The sequence below is a fragment of the Ambystoma mexicanum genome, chromosome 2p, assembly GCF_040938575.1.
Source record: "Ambystoma mexicanum isolate Mex_15411 chromosome 2p, UKY_AmexF1_1, whole genome shotgun sequence".
NCBI lineage: Eukaryota > Metazoa > Chordata > Amphibia > Caudata > Ambystomatidae > Ambystoma > Ambystoma mexicanum.
In genome coordinates, this window is record NC_090923.1 from 896,074,011 (window position 1) to 896,093,709 (window position 19,699).

A 19,699-nucleotide genomic window follows, 5' to 3' on the forward strand; every position below is an offset into this window, starting at 1 on the left:
TACCTGATTTTACCGCCGGAGGTATAATTCATCAGCACGCCACATCTTATGCCGCACCTGTAAGATAAGGAGAAAGCAGCAAGTTTAACCCTTGGCATTATTCACCGGACAGTGTTGGGTAACACTGGGCCTCATTCCGAGTCCGGCGCTAATGGAAAAACGATGGCGGTAAAGTAATTCCGCCATCCTTTTCCGGCGTGGACTATTCCGACCCTTCACACCGTAATTACCGCCGCCGTAAAGTACGACGGCGTAAATAGCGGACCAGTGTCGCGCGCCCGACACACCACGTCGGAAATAACGCTAAGGCGTAAACCAGTGCTGATCCCAAGTAAAGCGGACACGGTAAAAGCGGCCTCCACAAGGGCGCAAAGTACCTTAACGCCATGGCGTAATTACCGGCATCGCAGAGAAGGTGTTAACAACCCTGAACAGTGCCAGAAAGAGGAACAGGTGCACCCAATCAGCACAGGTGGAGTCCATAGAGTCAGGCACAGCACAAAAGGAGCACACCCACACACCACACCCCCTCCCACACCAAGATGATACCAATTCTCGCAGCATTCATGGAGCTGGAGGCCCTGCTTGCAAGGCAGCAACGACGACAACATCAACAACAGCAACCACAGCCCCCACCACAGAGGATACACAGGAGGAGAAGGAGGCAGAGACAGGCCCAGCATGCCCTACCGTTGCAGCCACCATTACCACGCCGTCAGCCCCCAATTCCACGCATCAGACCCACCCCCTTCAACCTCACACCAGAGCAGATACACACCCTGTACCGGCTTGACCGGGACACGATAACCACCATAGTGGCCCTGATACATAACGACATAGTGAGCCTAATAGAAATCAGCACTGCCATCCCCCCTCTACTAAAGGTAGTGTCTGTGCTCCACTTCCTTGCCACAGGGACCTACCAGCATACAGTGGGGCACATGCATGGCATTTCACAGCCCATATTTTCCCGGATACTCAACCAAGTGCTCGATGCCCTCCTCAAGCACAGAAGGGACTACATATGCCTCCCCCGGACTCCCCAGGAGACATATGATACCAAAGCTGCCTTCCATGCACTTGCAGGCATGCCAAATTGCATAGGTGCCATCGACTGCACCCACGTAGAATTGGTGGTTCCCCATGCCATGGAGCTGCCGTATCGCAACCGCAAGCAATATCACTCCATCAACGTCCAGATGGTGTGTAATGCCAGTAAAGCCATCACACAATGCAATGCCCGATACCCCGGATCAACTCATGACTCCTTGGTCCTGCGCAACTCTACACTACCACGCTACATGGAGCGACATGCTGAACGACGTACCTGGCTGCTTGGTGAGTAACCGGAATGGGCCATGGCAGTCCATTGGGGCTGTGAGTAGGCTGTCAGCATACTCCACCCGGGTGGTAAAGGGTGGGGTAGAGAGATGCATAAGGGTGGGACAGTCAACGCCATTGTACGATGTAATGGGGTGACTGTATCCTGGGACATGTGTGCATGGCCAGTGAACACCTGCTGCAATGTCAGATTAGCCCAATTCTCCACCATGATTGCACGAACACTTACCTTCATTCCACTCTCATGCAGGTGATGCTGGCTACCCATTGAAGCCGTGGCTCATGACCCCGGTCCGCAACCCACAAAACAGGCACCAGGAGGACTACAATAGATCTCATACCCGTACACGGGTGGTGATAGAGCAGACCTTCGGCCTTTTGAAGGCACGATTTCGTTGCCTCAGCCGGTCAGGTGGGGCCCTCATCTACAGCCACGAGAAGGTGTCCAAGATCACCATGGCATGTGCAATGCTGCACAACATGTGCATCCATCGGAACGTGCCACTGCCCCCTGACGTGGGTCTGCTACCACCAGAGGAGGAGGAGGAGGAAGGAATGGCAGGACAGCATCACGGGGCCGATGCACAGGAGGGACGTCACGTGCGACAAGCATTGATTGACCAATATTTCTGAGTCACAAGTCAGCTGAGGGGGTGAGGATGACAGGACATTGGGCACTGGGTGTGGGGATACATGTACTACATGCACTGTGAGACATTAAAAGACACATGCACAATGATCAATGTCCACTCTGTTTTCCAGGATACACCAAACTGTGTATTGTATAATCATGTGAAAACGTGTACAAATAATCCTCCACCCTCACCCCCCTCCCCCCCAACTCCCACGCACACCCTCACCCCCCTCCCCCCCAACTCCCACGCACACCCTCACCCCCCTCCCCCCCAACTCCCACGCACACCCTCACCCCCCTCCCCCCCAACTCCCACGCACACCCTCACCCCCCTCCCCCCCAACTCCCACGCACACCCTCCTCACCCTCCCCCCACAACAGCCCCACAATGGTCTACATAGGCCACATGTGTGTGGCGTCATAGTCAATGGGCACGCCCCGAGCATGAGGAATCATTTTCGCATTGTGCGTTGTGACCTGCGGACCGGGCTGGTCTGCGTGGAGGAGCACTGGGAGGGTGGTTCCTCCTGCTGGGGCTGAGGTCTGGGGGTTGCTGCCTCCAGGGCATCAGCAATCCTGCCGAGCACCTCACAGAGCCGGTTTGTTGATGTAGTGATGACCTCGCCCAGAGCCTGCAGGTCATTGTGATGCACCAACCCTGATTCCCGGTTGTCCCGGAGAAACTCCTCAATCATGGCCGTGAGGTTCTGGGAGTGCACAGCTTCTGCGGCCGATGTGGGGGATGTGGTTGGCAGGCTCGGTATTGGGCCTGCAGGCCTCTCAGGTGTTTCGCCAGGGGAAGTGGGCTGATGTGAGACAGGTGTTACCCCTTCGCCTGTGAGACCTGGCCCATCACTCGACCCGGAGTCGCTGTGTGCAACCTGGCTGTATGATGGTGACTCAGGGCTGTAGACGTTGGTCTCCTCCACGTTGACCACGGAATGGGATGTGGGGCTGTCTGGCACACTAAGGAGGCACATGGCAGCATTCTCCCCTGACATGCTGGATTCCTCAGGGTGCAGCGTGGGGCATGTTTCCGGCGGAACTGCAGCCATGTCCAGGTGCGCGGGTGGGGGTTGTGTACCCTCCATGGGGGTTGCTGGAGCAGGTGGTGTAGTATGGGCCTTATGTCTGCCAGCAGGTATGTGCTGTACCCTGCCCCTGTCCCGGGAGGTACTTGGCCGGGAGCCTTCCTGCTCCTCACTTTCATGACCGCTACCTGTGGGGGGCAAGAGAGAGACAGCATGATCAATGATCTGGGGGTCATCATGACTTAAAAGCCTATGGTAACACATTGGGAGAGCAGCGTCTTGGTGATATTTTGGTTGGTGAGTGAACTTGGCTTGGATGGTAAAAGCATACCGTTGGCGGGGTCAATCATGTTGGCAGAGTACTGTGGTGAGTGACATTGACCAGCTTTCTGTGTGGCATGGCCAATATGGGTGTCAGCCTTGCACCTGACATCATCCTGGGTCCCACTTGTTACGACATGGTTGCAGGGGGGGAGGGGGGGGCTACGAAGCAAACATGATGTGACTCTTTGGCCGGCCCTTTGCGGTGAATTACATTAGGGATGCATGTACTGTTTGGACTCATGACACTCACCTGCATCAGCGGATGAGGGATCACCGCAATCCATTTCGCCCACACCTTCGATGGCTTCTGTGCCCATCATCTCCGCACATGTTTCTTCCCAGGGCATCATTTTAATGGGTGAGCCTGGGCCTCCTCCTGTCTCCAGGGCCTGCTGACGGTTTGCTGACATGATGGCCCGCACCCTGAGACGGAGGTCATCCCAGCGTTTGCGGCAATGCGTTGTGCTGCGGGGGGTGTTCCCAACGGCGCTCACCCTCTGTGCGACCAACTCCGATATCTCCTTCTTTCTGAGGATGGTGGGCCTACGCATGTCGCTGCAGAATACGATATCTGCATGTTCATGCAGAGTGTCGACCAGGACCTGTAACTCATCCTGGGTGAATTTTTCTTTTCGGATGCGCGCAGCGCCCTTTTTCAGAACTTTAGGCATGATGATCTTCTCTGTTGTATATTTGGTCGATCTGAGTCCTGTATGGAGTCCTGTATGTCCTGTATGGAGAGGATTGCAATGGATTGTGATTTTAAATATGGCCGCCGTGATGCTTCCCGTTCCTGTGCGATGACGTTATTTCCGTTTCCGGTATTTAACGGTGGCCGTAATTTACGATTAGCGTAAATTACGGTCTCCGCTAATTACGGATTCCATCGAAGGCGATGGTGTTAAATGCGTTAAATGCGTCTAGGTTTATGGCGGTAAGGGGTTTGACGGGACCTTTTGCGCAAGGGAGTTTACCGCCATGGCGGAATACTCGTGCACGCGAAGTCGGAATATGGTGGAAATAGCGCCTTCCGACCACATCGTACATGGTATTTACGCCAATTACTGTTACTTACCGCCGGACTCGGAATGAGGCCCACTGACTTTTACCGGAGCGCTTTCAGCTGTCAATCTTCTTATTGGGTCAAAGCTGCAAGATAAAAGAGGAATTGGACAGGAGTGAATTCCAGACATTTTGAACTCTTACGAACTATATACTTACGGCTCTTCGCCAGGATCTTTTGGAGTCAGGATTCGTCTACAACTCTTCCAATATCTTCAAGCCAGTGAAGTCATTGGTCATCAACGCGCCCCTGCGTGCTTCGCAGGATGGATGGCTCATCCTTCAAGAATATAAGGTGAGATTGCTGAGAGGGCGCTTCAGAGGTGATTAGTGGGGAGGACAGTGGGGGTGCTATCACGTGAATCCACAAGTGGCTAAACCCATCTCGCCACTTGTAGGAGAATATTTCTACGAGCCAAGCAGACAAGATTAGGAGGGCAGATCCAGTCAGTCATCGCTGCACTACGCATCACGTGGGTGGAGGCCCCAGCAGTCCAGGTCCAACCGACGCCCCTGTGGTAGCCAGGTGAGCGTAACAGAACGCGAAGCCTATCTACAAATCCCCACCGGGCGTTAAGTAAACCTCAGAAACCGACCAACTGGCCCAACTATTGGGGGAATTTAGGGCAGAAGTGCACTCCGCTCGCCAAGAGACTAATGCCCTCAGAAGAGAACTAATTGTATCGAAGGAATGCACAGATGATCTCGCTAGACAACTGCTGCAACACTACGCATCATGTGGGTGGAGGCCGCAGCAGTCCGGGTCCGACCGACGCCCCTGTGGGAGCCAGGTGAGCGTAACAATCCCCATCTGTATCGGACCTTTTTTGCTTGTAGCCAGGTGGTGACTTTCTGGAGGCGCCTGCGATTTGCCAAAGTATATGGTGAAAGGTCCTGGAACAGTGATATGACGACGGAGCCATGGAGTTGCACCTTTTCTGCCCTTCTAGCTGCCGCCATTATTTCCTCTCTTTGCCGAAAGAAGTGGACTCTAGTCAGGACATCCTGAAGAAGGTTACGCTTTTGCTGAATAGTGGAATATACCCGGTGAGTCCTGTCCAGGATCAGTTCGTCAGAATCTCGCATTTTCAACAAAGTTTTGAAGAGATCGCGCACATAGTCAGGAAGCTCCTGATCGTGGACCTGCCTTGGGACTCCCCGAATCCTGATATTATTCCTCCTTGAGCGGTTTTCCAGATCCGCCTGTTTAGCCGCCATTTCATCCAGCCTGTCTTCCACATTCTAAACTCTTTTGGTAAGGTCCTCATTCTCCCGCTCATGTTCACAGACCAGGTTCTCCAGATCATCGACTCTAGTCTCAAGGCCGTTCAAATTAGAGCTTATGTCCGCGATGGACCGTGCCAAAGAGTCTTTTGAGGACTGGATCTCCGATGTTATTGCCTGTGTGATGTCCTGTTTAAGTGCCCTTAGCATTCCCTCTAAGTCATGTCTAGATATGGCCGAATCAAGAGTTAGGTCAGACACCTGCGAGACATGAACCTCTGCCACGATCGACTCCATCTTCTGCGATGTAGGCGTTAACGATGTCAGAAAAGTTGTAATTTTACTCCCCCTGTTCTTGTTTCTTGTCTTGGGCATTGCCGAATGGAGGTTGCTCAGATCAATCAGGAGCCTGCTGGGGTTCCCTTGAGAGCTATGTCTGCGGATTATAGCGCACTGAAGGTTGCCGCCCTTATAACACCTGAGCTAGGAATGCTGATATCTCCTCTCTCCCCTTAGCGCCTGCAGACAACCAGACCTTATTTGTCTCTCCAGCTGGGTTGCTGGTATTGTTCCACCAGGAGCTCGACCCTCCGACTGGGCGTCAGAGTATTGCCTTCGAACCCAGCACTATAGCCAAGTGGCACCTTCACTCTCCTCAGCGCTCCCAATTTCAGGTGCGCTCCAGCACCGTTTGATCAAGGGCTCCCAGCTACGTATTTCAGGCTGTCTGCAGATGTCCCCTCTCAGCTGGCGGTTCGCAGCCCGCACCCTGCCTTCCCCCTGGCAGGCCGCTCCAGGCCGTCCGCCTCAGCACGCATTGGCCGCCCTCCTGCTTTCATTTCACTCGCTCCCCGAGCAGCCGACTCACAGGCCGCCTCGGGGCTCACAGGCACGGTCTCCCCTCTTCCTACTGCGGACCTCTTAGTCGCCCGCCCGTCGACCGGGAAACCTGCCTTTCTGCTCCCAGCAGCCCGCGCTGTATCTAGCGGGCTCACTGCTCGCTGTGGGCTCGGCGTCCCTCTTACTGCTCCTCCTCCAACTCGCTCGCGCTCCACTCGGCACCCTCTGCAGCCTCAGCTCTCCCTCTGCCTGTACCTCGGGTGATGTCGCCAGGCAGCGGGGCGCAGGTCGCTCGCCGGCCAGTCCTCACCACTCAGCACCTCATCCGGCTCTTGTCTCCACTTCTCGGTTCCAGCGCCGAGTCTGGATACTACATCCCCAATGCGTCCGCCATCTTGCGCGCCTTAGGCTTCCCGGTATACCTCTCCAAACATCGGAAAAATAGCTGCCAGGTACTCATAAGCTCGACACCAAGTCGCCGCAGCATTGCCAGGCACTCCCCATGTTTTCCATATATAAATTCAGGGGATTAGGGGCTTCAATTAACCTTCAAGTTGGTGCCCGTCCCGGAGTTTACAGCAGGCACGTCCACATGGTGCCCTGCCTGGCCACGCCCCCCCTCAGACCGTTTTAAAGCAGGAGGCTGGAGAGAAGCAGAGGAATGGTCGTGAAAAGTAGAGAACAATTGAGAAGTAGTTGGTTGGGAGAAAAGTGAGGGGTGCAAAGAAGGAGAAAGGGAGGAAGTACAGAAATGATAAATTACTCACTGTAGTGACTAACGTACTCCTAGTCCATAGTCCCCTTTCCTTCAAACTGTATAGGCGTCCCTCGCTAGGGACGGGAGACGGAACTTTTTTCACCAGAAAAATCATCTTCCCCTTCAAATGTAGATGCGCGTGGGGGCACGGCCCTGGGAACATGCGCTCCCTTGACTCTGCCCACTGGCGCCACTCCTCAGTCCCCTTTGATGCGACAATAATATAAACATTGCCTAATGACACCAGTTTTATTAGGGGGGGGAGGATGGTGGAACGTATGGAGGAAAGGGGACTATGGACTAGGAGTATGTTAGTCACTACGTTGAGTAACTTATAATTACTCCTATGACACGTCCTCTTTCCTCCATACTGTATGGGCGAGTACAACTGAATGTAGCCCCAGGGTGGAGAGGTGCTCTATTATGAAAACAAGTTCATTAACACTGCCTGACCAAATACCACGTCCGACCTGAAGCCGGTGTCCAAGCAGTAGTGCTTGCAGAAGGCAGAGGGCGTAGCCCAGGTAGCCGACTTACTGACCACCTGCCATGGGACGTGCCTCTGGAAGGCAACCGCTGTGGCTTTAACCCTGATCGAGTGGGCATGCATATTTGCTGGTATAGGTTTGTGCTGCCCCTTGTACGCCTCCTTGATGGCCGTAACCATCCACCTTGCTATGAAAGTCTTGGAGGCTTGACAGCCAGGCTTTGACCCACCCTGGTCACAAAGAGGGCGTCTGATTTGCAGAAGCTCTTGGTCCTGTCCAGGTAGTATATCAGCGCCCCCCTGACGACCAGAAAGTGCAATACCCTTTGAGCATCATCCTTGGGGTCTGCAAAGAATGTTGGTAGCACTAGCTCCTCATTTAGGTGAAAGGAGGAGACAACTTTAGGTAAGAATGCTGGGTGAGTTCTAAGCACCACCATGTCCTTATGAAAAGTAGTATATGGCTCTGAAGACACCAGCGCCTGGATCTCACTGATCTGGCGTGCCGAGGTAAGGCCCACCAGGAGGGCCACCTTGAATGGTGACTAGCCTGATGTCTGCGGATGCCATAGGTTCGAATGATTTATGCGCTAGGGCGCCCAAGACCACGTTGAGGTCCCACACTGGGTGTGGTTTCTTGATGGATGGATAAAGCCTGGTCAGGCCCGCCAAGTGTCTTTTAACCACCGGATTAGAGGATGAAAATACCTCCTCCTCCGAGTTGCTGTAGGCTCCAATGGCAGCCAGATAGGTGCAGCATGTGTCTACCTGCACCCCTGAGTGTGCGACGTGCGCAGAGAAGGATAGCACGTCGTCCAACATGCAGGTCAACGGATCGACCTCCTTTGATTCCGCACAGTGACAAAACCTAGTCAACTTGCTTTTGCACTGACTCCTGGTAGCATCACTCCTAGCCCCCTGTATAATGTCTAGGTTAGCTTGTGACAGATGCAGATGTCTCAAGTGTGACTTATTCAGGAACCACGCTGCGAGGGCTAGCTTCTGGGGGGCGGGTGGATGACCGTGTCTCCCTGCTGAGAGTGTAGGTGTGCTGGGGCCAGCGGTAGATGCACCAGGGCCTGATCCGACAGGCTGAGTACTTCCGAGAACAATGGCCTTGCTGGCCAACATGGAGCTATTAGGATGATACGGAGGCACCAGGCCTTCTGGATCTTGCAGATTACCCTGTGGACTGGGGGAGTCGGAGGGAAGGCATACGTGTTCATGTTGTTGCACCGGATCTGCATAGCGTCGCCCAGCGAGCACCTGGCCTGTCCCTGCCAGGATGCAAACTAGGGGCACCTTCTGTTGGACCAGGTGGCGAAGAGATCCACCTGAGGTTGACCCCACCTGTCAAAGATCCCCTGAAGGACCTGTTTGTACAACTGCCATTTGTAGTTGTCCACAGCCAGCCTGCTGAGCCTGTCCGCCTCCAGGTTGAACTCCCCCGGGAGGGGTATTGCTGCCAGGTGCATGTCGTTTCCCAGAGCCCACTCCCAAATGTTGACTGCCAGAGTGCAGAGGGGAGGAGAGATGTTCCCACCCTACTTGTTGATGTAGTACATGCTGCTGGAGCTGCCCGTCTGAATTAGGATCGCTTTGCCGCTGATCATCGGGAGGAAGGCTTTGAGAGCGAGCCAGATAGCCATCAACTCGAGCCAGTTGATGTGGGCCGCATGCTCCCAAAAGACACTGTCTGCCCAGGGTAGCTCCCCAGCCCTCTAGGGATGAATCCATGGTGATGGTGACCTGAGGTGCTGCATACCAGAAGGGCCTGCCTGTCCGCAGGTTGTTGTCCGTGCTCCACCAGACTAGGTCCGGGTGGAGATAATGCAGGATGCTGACGAGCTCTGCCTGGGAACCCTTCTCCTGGCTCCAGGAAGCTGCGAAGTGCAACTGCAAACGCCTCATTTTGAGCCTCGTATGAGGTACTCCGAGGAGACATGCCGCCATGATGCCCAAAAGGTGTTGGTACCACCATGCCAAGGTCACTGCTCTGCTGACAAAATGCCACATGGCCCTCTTGATGGCTGCGATCTTGTCCGCTGAGGGGAAAATCCTCTCGGAGCTCGTATTACAGATAAGGCCCAGGAAGGTTAGACTCTGTGTGGGCTCCAACTGCGACTTCTTGAGGTTGATGGAAAATCCCCTTGTGTAGTGTATTCATGAGGGCGGAGGCGGTGTGCTGGACTGCCTCAGGAGACCTTGCACTGACAAGCCAGTCGTCTAGGTATGGGTAGATGTGGTGACCCTGAGTTCTGAGAAGGGCTGCCACCACGTTCATTAGTCTTGTAAAGACCCTGGGGCCGAATTGATGCCAAAGGGTAGAACCTTGCATTGGAAATGAAAAAACATGATCCTGAACCTCAGAAAGGACCGATGGGGTTGCCAGATCGGGACGTAGAGGGAGGCATCCTTCAGATGCAGGGAGCACATCCAGTCTCCCGCACACAATGTCTCTGCGATAAGCGCCGGGGTAACCATCTTGGACTTTTAGAGGGGAAGAGAAAGGTTCAAGGATGAAAGGTCCAACACAACTCACAGGCCTGCCTGGTTCTTCTTGTGTATGGTGAAAATCTGTGAATAGAAGCCCAGACCCCGCTGGGAGGCTCAGACTTCCTCCACTGCCTGACTCTACGAGTGAGCAAATTTCCGCCAACCGAGTTGGTGTACCAATCTGTGGGAGCAGAGGGGAGGAGAAGGAGGGATAGGGGGCCGGAAGCCCGTGGATACTACTGAGACGATCCATGGGTCCGTAAACCTTGTCTGCCAGCGTTGGGAGTGGAGGGCAAGCCTGTCCCCCACAGGAGACTCATGGATCCGGATGGCTGTGTCATGCTTTTTTTTCCCTTTGAGGGTGGGGGTGAGGAGGGGGACTGGAAAAAGCCCTTGTGAGCCGCCTTGTGCTGCTTGCGTCTGTGCTAGCTCAGGGATATGATATGATATTTTATTTATATTGCGCCCGTACACAAGTGTTTCACAGTGCGAAACACTTCTGTCCGGTTGTCTGGCCCATCTCTCCTGGAAGCCCCTGAAGCCCCCAAAAGACCACCCTTGTCTGAGCGCTGGTGTGCCTTGCAGTATGCCTTGGGGGTCGACTTAGTGAGGATCAATAAGGACTTGGCAGTCTGCAAACTAGTCTTCTTCTTATCGAGTTCCTCGTCTGTAGTGAAATGGAACAGTTCGTGCCCCCCCGCCCCTCCGAAAGGAATATCCAGTATACGCTCCTGGATATCAAGGTTGAACTTCGTTGCCCGTAGCCAGGCCATCCTTCTCATGCCGGTAGCAATACATATAGCACGCCCTGAGGTGTCGATGTGAACCACCATGGACTCCATTATGTCCTGCGCTACTATTTTGGCTTCAGCCAGCCCCGCCTTGAAGCATGCCTGGCTCTCCGCAGGGAGCTCAGGAAGGAAATTGGTGATTTCTCGCCAGAGCTTCTGGTTGACAGCAGCCAGCATGGCATCAGCATTGGACTGTCGCAGATGGAGAGAAGCCTTGGAATAGATTTGCTTTCAGTAGGCTTCCAGGATCTTCTCCTCCTTACTCAGGAGTGCAGAGGCTGATGTAGCCAAGGCCGATTGTGGCTTGGAATAGAGAGAAGCTGCTGCAATCACAGGAGTGTGGTTGGGTGTGCGCCGACAGTAAGAGGGGGTCCCCTTCAATTTGCCTAAACTTGGTGTTGAGGCTCCTTTTGGTAGGATGTGTAGAATGTGGTTTGTGCCATCCTTTTTTGGCAAGCGTCACCACATCCTTCTGCATTGGAATTCCCGTTCTAGCCGTGGGGCGTAGAGTGAGAACTTCTGCCAATACCCCAGCCTCTGGTTGTTCCACCTCTGGCTTCGGGAGCCCGCTCCTGGATATCAAGGTTGAACTTCGTTGCCCGTAGCCAGGCCGTCCTTCTCATGCCGGTAGCAATACATATAGCACGCCCTGAGGTGTCGATGTGAACCACCATGGACTCCATTATGTCCTGCGCTACTATTTTGGCTTCAGCCAGCCCCGCCTTGAAGCATGCCTGGCTCTCCGCAGGGAGCTCAGGAAGGAAATTGGTGATTTCTCGCCAGAGCTTCTGGTTGACAGCAGCCAGCATGGCATCAGCATTGGACTGTCGCAGATGGAGAGAAGCCTTGGAATAGATTTGCTTTCAGTAGGCTTCCAGGATCTTCTCCTCCTTACTCAGGAGTGCAGAGGCTGATGTAGCCAAGGCCGATTGTGGCTTGGAATAGAGAGAAGCTGCTGCAATCACAGGAGTGTGGTTGGGTGTGCACCGACAGTAAGAGGGGGTCCCCTTCAATTTGCCTAAACTTGGTGTTGAGGCTCCTTTTGGTAGGATGTGTAGAATGTGGTTTGTGCCATCCTTTTTTGGCAAGCGTCACCACATCCTTCTGCATTGGAATTCCCATTCTAGCCGTGGGGCGTAGAGTGAGAACTTCTGCCAATACCCCAGCCTCTGGTTGTTCCACCTCTGGCTTCGGGAGCCCCAAATACTCAGCGAGGCCCACCGGCCATTCATGAAAGGCCATGGCCGACAAAGGCGTGTCGGGGTCCTTTTCTTCATCCATGTCCACCAATGTGTCCTGCTGGTCCGGTGCAGCTGGAGAAGTGCTGGGAGCAGGGAGCTGTGGCATACGGATAGGCGCTGGAGGCTGCTGCGGCAACAGATAAGGGGCTCCTTATCTGTTGGGAGGCATGGGAGCCGGTGTCGTAGGGACTGGCGCAGGCAGCTGGGTTTTTTCTGGGCCCAAAGGAGCTGGACCCAAGGGCAGGGTGACCGTGGGTGCTAGAGGCTGTAGCGGAGGGAGCATGTCCCAAATAACATCTCTAAGGATGATGCCCATCTGCGGGGACCCATGAGCGTCATGAATTTCTCAAAAAACCTGTCTTCACAGGCCGCAGGAGCGCTTGGTGGAGCAGGCATAGGCGTGGGGCCCTGAGGTTGTTGAGACCTGGGCGCACCCTGTCTTGCTGTATGCGGCAAGATGTACCTTGCCTGCAACGCTAATGGATATGCCGTGGGCCAAATGGCAGGCGATGACCAGTCCCACCTGGAAACTCATTCCCCTGCCTGGTCCCCAAAGGGGAATGGTGTCGGGCGATCCGCCATTTTGTCTGGCTGCATGCCACGTGCCTGCGTTGTGGTACTTGATGCGCTGGGCCCGGCTACCTCCAGGGCGCAGAGCGGTGGAGGTGAAAGGCCTACTATGCATCTCAGGCCCGGGCCTGGTAAGCGGAGTGCCCTTGGGTGTGGTGCTGTTAGTCCTGCGTAGAAGCGCAGCCCCGGACATCAGTCTGGTATTAGGGCGTAGCCCCTCAGGTTGCGACCCGGTAAATGAACCTTGCGGTCTATCAGCAGAGTCACCGGTATGATCTTGCGACCCCTCGGCCTTGTGGCTGGTAGCTGAAGCAGCCTCGGTGCTTGTGCTAGTACTAGGACCTGAGAGGTCCCTCCCGCTCGTGCCCTTGCTGGGAAAGGAGTTGCCCTTGCATGGTGCGGGTGAGAACAGTGCACCTACCTTGGGCCTGGTCTTTTGCTTAACGAACGCCTTTAGGTCTTCTGGAGGCCATTTCCCGAAGAGCTCCCTCCACCTGGCTAATCTGCTCTTCAGAGCGCCCAGTGTCAAGAGCGTTGCATGCGGTACAGCCCTCCCAGCTGTGTTAGGGGCCAAGGCAGCAGAGGCAGAGAGCGTGGGGGTCGGACGTAGGGAAAAGACCCTCGTAGGCTGCACACCCGCTGAAGCCTGCAGATGTCGACATGCGCCGGGGAGGAGTGTGGCACCACAGGACAAAACAGTACCTGATTAAAAGAAAAAGAAGACAAAAGTACTTCTCCGGGGAAGAGTGCATAGAATAACTTGGCCAGAGGCCTAACCCAGGAGCGCTGGTGAAAGTGGTCCGTTCCCGTCGATGCGGAAAAGAGGATGAGGAGTGGCGCCGGTGGGCGGAGTCAGGGGAGCGTATGCTCCCAGAGCCGTGCCCCCACGCACATCTAAATTTAAAGGAGAAGATGATTTTTCTGGTGAAAAAGGTTTTGTCTCTCGTCCCTAGCGAGGGAAGCCCATACAGTATGGAGGAAAGGGGACGGAACTTAGCAGCACAAAGAAAAATGTGGAGGTAAGAAGGTCGAGAGAAGAGCATTGAGGTGGCGGGAGTAAAAGGAGCATTAAGGAATAGAATGATTGGGGGATAAGAGAATAAGAGAAGTATAACAGCTGCAGGAGAGGGAAGTTGAGTGGGGGAAGGAGGTTGATGCCCAGCTGATGAAAGTGGGAAGGAGCAAGGTGGCTGAGAGATCCATTGAGGTAGGGAGAGAAGTCAGTGAGAGAGAAGAGAAGGCAAAGTGCCCGGGCATTGCAAAGTGTTAAGAAGATGTTAGAAAAAGATCAGTATGTAAGGTGGAGATGCAGGAGCAGGAAAGAGGGGAAAGTCAAGGATGTGCCAGACAAGAGGAGATTAATGGGCAAGATGCTTACCTCTGCAGTGTTTATGAAGAAAGTGATAGAGTCTGTGAGAGGTACTGTGGTACATGTGATACGCCCTTTAAAACAAAATATCTTTATAACATTTAGTAGAATCACATCACAATGCAAACATACAAAAGATCCTCTTCACCATTAATCCTTTATCATGTCAACAAAGGTTACAACGCATACCCATTGCAGTCTCTGAAAGTGCCAGCAAGTAGCTTCTGAAAGTGGTCCAGATGTCTTGTGACTTTAGTCTCGCTGGCATGAGCTCAAATATAGAAGTTTCCACTTCAGAATACGACAATACATCCTTCATCCACCCGGTATAAGTAGGTGCCTTTGGGCCCATTTAGAAATTTAAGACACATCTTTTTGTGATCAATAAAAGCTGGGCTAAAAGCTTTCTAGGTCCAGGGGACCAGCCCAACATCTGTCCTAGCAGGCATACAAGTGGGTCCAGTGACACCTCCATGTCTGGACTAGTAGATATCTTGGACAGTATTGTAGACCAAAACCTCTGCACAACCACAAAGGACCACATGCAGTGAAAAAAGGATGCACTCGGTTCACAGCACTTGGGGCATTTCCCTACATTTGAGGAGTCACATTTGTGCAACCTCTGAGATATATATGCTTGGTGCATATTAAACAGAATTATCCTACGTTAGTTGCACAATTGAACCCACTCCTTATCTTCAATTGCCACCTCCCATCCCTCCACCGGTATCTGTCTCCCACTTCACTCCAGGTTGATTTATAAGGCCTAGATACAAATTCCTGCACCCTGCAGATTGCACTAGGAGCTTCAGAAGAGGGGATGTTTTGGTTCAAATGGAAAATCCTGACAGCAGTCCCTGAAGGCATTGTGCATTTTAAAATAATCTCCACCTACTTTGGATACAAAGAAAGCCCAGAGAAGCACGGCATAGCTTCACTGAGACTGTGGGAAGCAGATGGTAAGGTATGCCTAGAAGACCCAGACCGTGCTCAGATAATGGCACAGTGATCCCTTAATCAAGACAAGAAAGAAGTGCAGAGGACACTTAAAACCGTGAGACACTATGACTTGACTGACAGGAGGTGGAACCCAAGGGCAGATTGGAGTGGACTGAAGAGCTAACATCCTTAAGTTAGTTGGAATTGCTCATTCACTTTTTCTGGAGTGTTCCCTACTTGTATAATCAATTTACCCGTAGCATATTTTGTTTGTTAAGTAACCCCATTTGAACCTTATCAGAGTCCCCAGTTGTCTGTTGATTCTTTGCCAATGAATTTTTGTTTAACTTTATTTTTCCAGACACTTATAAATAGAAAAAAAATCAAACATTTTGAGATGGGAAACTCTGGTTATGAACATGCATTGAACAAAGCACAGCCCAAAAAACCCAAGAACCTCACTTCTGCCAAGAACAAACCAAAGCATGGCCCCATAGAAGATTAGATCTGCGTTAAATATTTCAGTAACAAGGGCTTAATTATCCAGCTTGGAAATATGTTGACAAAGTCAGGGAGTGGGAACCACTCTTGTATGTATTTAGAGAGCTGTATCTGTTTCAAGGCCACAATCCTTTCGGCCAAAGCAATGTCCCACAACTTGTACCACCATATGGTAATCTGCGGACCGTTCATCGACCTCCAACACCTGGCCACGGAAATCCTGGCAGCGGTAAGAAGATGGATGAGTCGAGTTGCGCCCTGTTAGTAGATAAACAGTTTCAAGAACATCCCCCAAAAGCACTATGGTCCATCGGCAGCTGCACCACTGTAACATCCTTAATAAGAGCAATGACCTCTTTCCAAAAGATGTACTACCTCCTACAGTTCCACCAGAGATATATCAATCTCCACAGGCCCCACAATTCTGCCAATATAAGGGCGAGATCACTGTATCAAGTTTGTAAAGTCTAAAAGGGGTCATGTACCATGTATACAATATTTTGTAAGCGGATTCCCTATTCGTAATGCACTTGGAGGAAGTACCGGCCCTATGTCAAATTCTCGTGCAGAAGGCCTTTGCGGAACTCCGTAGATCTCCCTCCCACTGGGCCATATATGCCCAAGCTGTTAGGTACCATCAAGAAGACGGTACAGAGTTGAAATCTTTTTCGCTTTGATCCCTTTAGGCCAGTGGTATTCACATGTTTTCATACCAAGCCCCCCTGGAATAAAAATATAGTTTCTGGAGCCCCGCCACCTAAGAGTTGGCTCCTCCTAGGGGGACCAGAGGATGTCTATGGGGGCCCCATGCTCTTTAAAATATAAACATATTGTCTACTGATTATATTTTCTTTTAAAAGCAGCCATCTTAATCTCTTTTTAAAGAGTCAGCCCCTCGCCCCCGGACAACCTTCGGGCCCTCATAGGGGGGGGGGGGGGGGTCAGCCCCCCAGTTTGAAGACCACTGCTTTAGTAAAGTGACACCACCAAATTTTAAGTTGCAACAATGGTCTGAAAGGATCTTCCCCTCTTTATTTAAGTAGTGATGAACCATAGGGGGAGAATAGTAACAGAGTTTTCAATTATTAGGGAAATAACTTACAAGCCATCTCAAGTCCTGAGTGGGAAAGGTTGACCAGCTGGTGGCTTGGCTTTCTAGGCTTCAGTCTGCATAGCGCTTTCCGTTGCTGAGATATTTTGTAATCGTCCTAATAACCCTATGCTTGATAAAGGTAAACAAATCTCGCAGCATTTGATTACTTTCTACTGTACAAATAATTTCTATTCTGCTGGGTATTCTAGTTGATTATGCAAAACCAAAGGATGTCCACATACTTGTGGAACTCTCCCGTCCCCTGCACCCCCTTTAAATTGTAAATACAAGCAATATTCATTATATTTGCAGTAGTTCTTGAAATTAATTTTTAGAAAACCCATTTTTTGTAAAAGATGTGTATTCAATTCAATTTTTGCTATAACTCACATATTATAAACCTTACTATGTTACATCAAATCATTAATTTCTGTATTGGAATCATACTAGAATTAATGTAGTTTGAAAACTGTGTTATTAGTTATACTGTAGAGAAATAACCATAGTGCACTGTATCAATCTTCACTAAGTCACAATTGTCATCATGGGTAAACAATATATTATATTAATCACAAAATTCCTCCCATATGCACTGAGATGTGAAGTTCATATGTTGTTCTGGAAAAAAGTCAAAAACATATAATATTTGCTCGACGCATTTCGGGGCTTAGACTTATCCCCTTCTTCAAGAGTTGTTCACCCACTTTTTCTTTTTCTCCTCATTCACCTATAATGCATCATATCCTAGTTGATTAGTCTTTTGAAGCCAGGCTGAATGATTATATTAATCAAGACCATATGGTCAAAGGCAATGGAGTGCTTCTCCACGTGATTCTCCAAATAGGGGCTCTTAATTTGAGGTCAGTTAAATACTTTTGAGTCTGCTTCTATAGTGTTTCTCTATGATAAAATGTGCAGTATCCCACGGCTGATATTAATGAACTTGCATGACTTTTATAGAGGAAACCAATGAGTAGCGCATGTAATCTATTAAGGGTAGAACAAACTCAAATTACCCCATCTGCTAGAGAATGGCAATCATAGTTGGATTACTTCACTACTAATTGTCCCAAATGATGGATAGTAATAGATATCAAGGATATCCCACATGTCTGAAGTAAAAACAACCAGACAGATTGTGGGGCTGCATGTCCAGATAACACTTGACAACAGATCTGGAGAAGGGAGATAAACATTGACAGTGTCCCATCACAAGATGTACCTTAGATGGTACCTTAAGCACCCGCTATTTAGTACAATATTTTTGAGAACCCCCGTTTGTTGTTGGAGGGGATGTAGGGATATGGTATATAATCCATATGTGGTGTAGTTGTCCAAGGTCATGTGTTTTTTCAAGAGGTCCTATCACGGATCAAAGGCATAACTTTGATTCTCCTCCTGATGGGTCTGTTGGTTTATCATGCTATGGAATAAAGATGATCAGGGGCTCGATCAAATGTTGAATGTACCTGCAGCCTCTGCTGACCAGTTTGAGAATGCAGGCAGGTTAGCACTGACTTAACTTTAAAGAACTAAAGAAGGTCCCCTTCTCTCAATGCAATTAGAACAGTGTAGGAGGTCACAGCCCAGGAAAAAACAACACTGATTCTACTAATCAGTACAATATGTTTCTAAATGCACCATTTACTGGCTACACACAGGAAGCTTGCCCTAATGTGTTCATACCACAGATGCTAAGAAATATCAAGTTGCAATAAATATTTAAGGTAGTCGGAAGGCAGGACGAGTAGTTCCCTGTATGATGAAGGGAACACTTGTTGATAAGGAACAAGTTACTTACCTGTAACTGTTGTTCTCCAGCATGGGTCTGGCATGGATTCACATGCTCATGAATATTCCCCGTCGTCAGGCCGGGAATCCTCGGTATAGAAAAAATCAGTATCAGTTTCGTTTCTGATCTGTCTTTCTCAGTAGTAACCAATCACTGGTCTCTGGGTCATACTGCCCCCAGCCAATGACTGCCCTCTCCCTAAGCCCCGCCCCCGGCAGCCATCCTCAGATTTGGTAGCACGTGAAGTGGCAGTATGACCAAGTGAAGAGCCGCAGAGGGGTAGGCGGGAGGGTTCGCATGTGAATCCATGCCAGACCCATGCTGGAGAACAACAGCTACAGGTAAGTAACTTGTTCCTTCTCCAGCATGGGGTCTGGCATGGATTCACATGCTCATGAATATAAGAATACATAGCAGTATACACATGCACAACCACGGGAGGTGGCAAAAGGCTCAATATCAAGCAATACAACAACTCAACATTAAGCAACTCTTACCTCCTAATCAGGCTCGCCTTAGGCGAACAGGTTGCGCAGCACTGCCTGGCCGACTCTGGACTCCTCCCTGGAATCCCGGTCGACGCAGTAGAATCTCGTGAAGGTGTGCGTCGACCCCCACGTAGCAGCCCTGCAGATGTCGAGCAGGGGCACACCAGACAGGAACGCCGTAGTAGCAGCGATCGCTCTGGTCGAATGGGCTCTCGGACGGCCTGGCAACCGTCGGTTTGCCAACCGGTGACAGTGTGTGATGCAGCCGGAGAGCCATCTGGAAATGGATGTCTTCGAGAGAGCCTTCCCTTGATTCACAGGTCCAAAGTTGAAAAACAGCTGTGATGTCTTCCGAAAACTCTTTGTGCGGTCCACGTAGAACTTCAGCGCTCTAGCTACATCCAGCGAGTGCAGAGTCCTCTCAGCCGGCGACGAAGGCGACGGAAAGAACACTGGCAACACCAAGGGCTCGTTGAGGTGGAAGTCCGACGGCACCTTGGGCATGAAGGAGGAGTGCATCCTTAGCACCACCCTCGTGTCGTAAAAAGTCAAGTATGGAGGCTTGCAAGACAGGGCCTGGATCTCTCCCACTCGTCGTGCAGAGGTGATGGCCACGAGGAATGCTGTCTTCCACAACAGAAACTTCAACAGCACTGAATGCATAGGCTCGAATGGGGCTCCAATGAGCCTTGTCAGCACCACGTTGAGCTCCCACGCCG

General features: G+C 51.4%; 1 protein-coding gene across 1 annotated transcript in view; it reads right to left on the reverse strand.

The window, feature by feature from the left end:
* Positions 1-19,699, reverse strand: part of MEIOSIN (meiosis initiator) — a 589,598-nt gene that overhangs the window by 486,845 nt on the left and 83,054 nt on the right. The gene's annotated exons all lie outside the window — the stretch shown is intronic.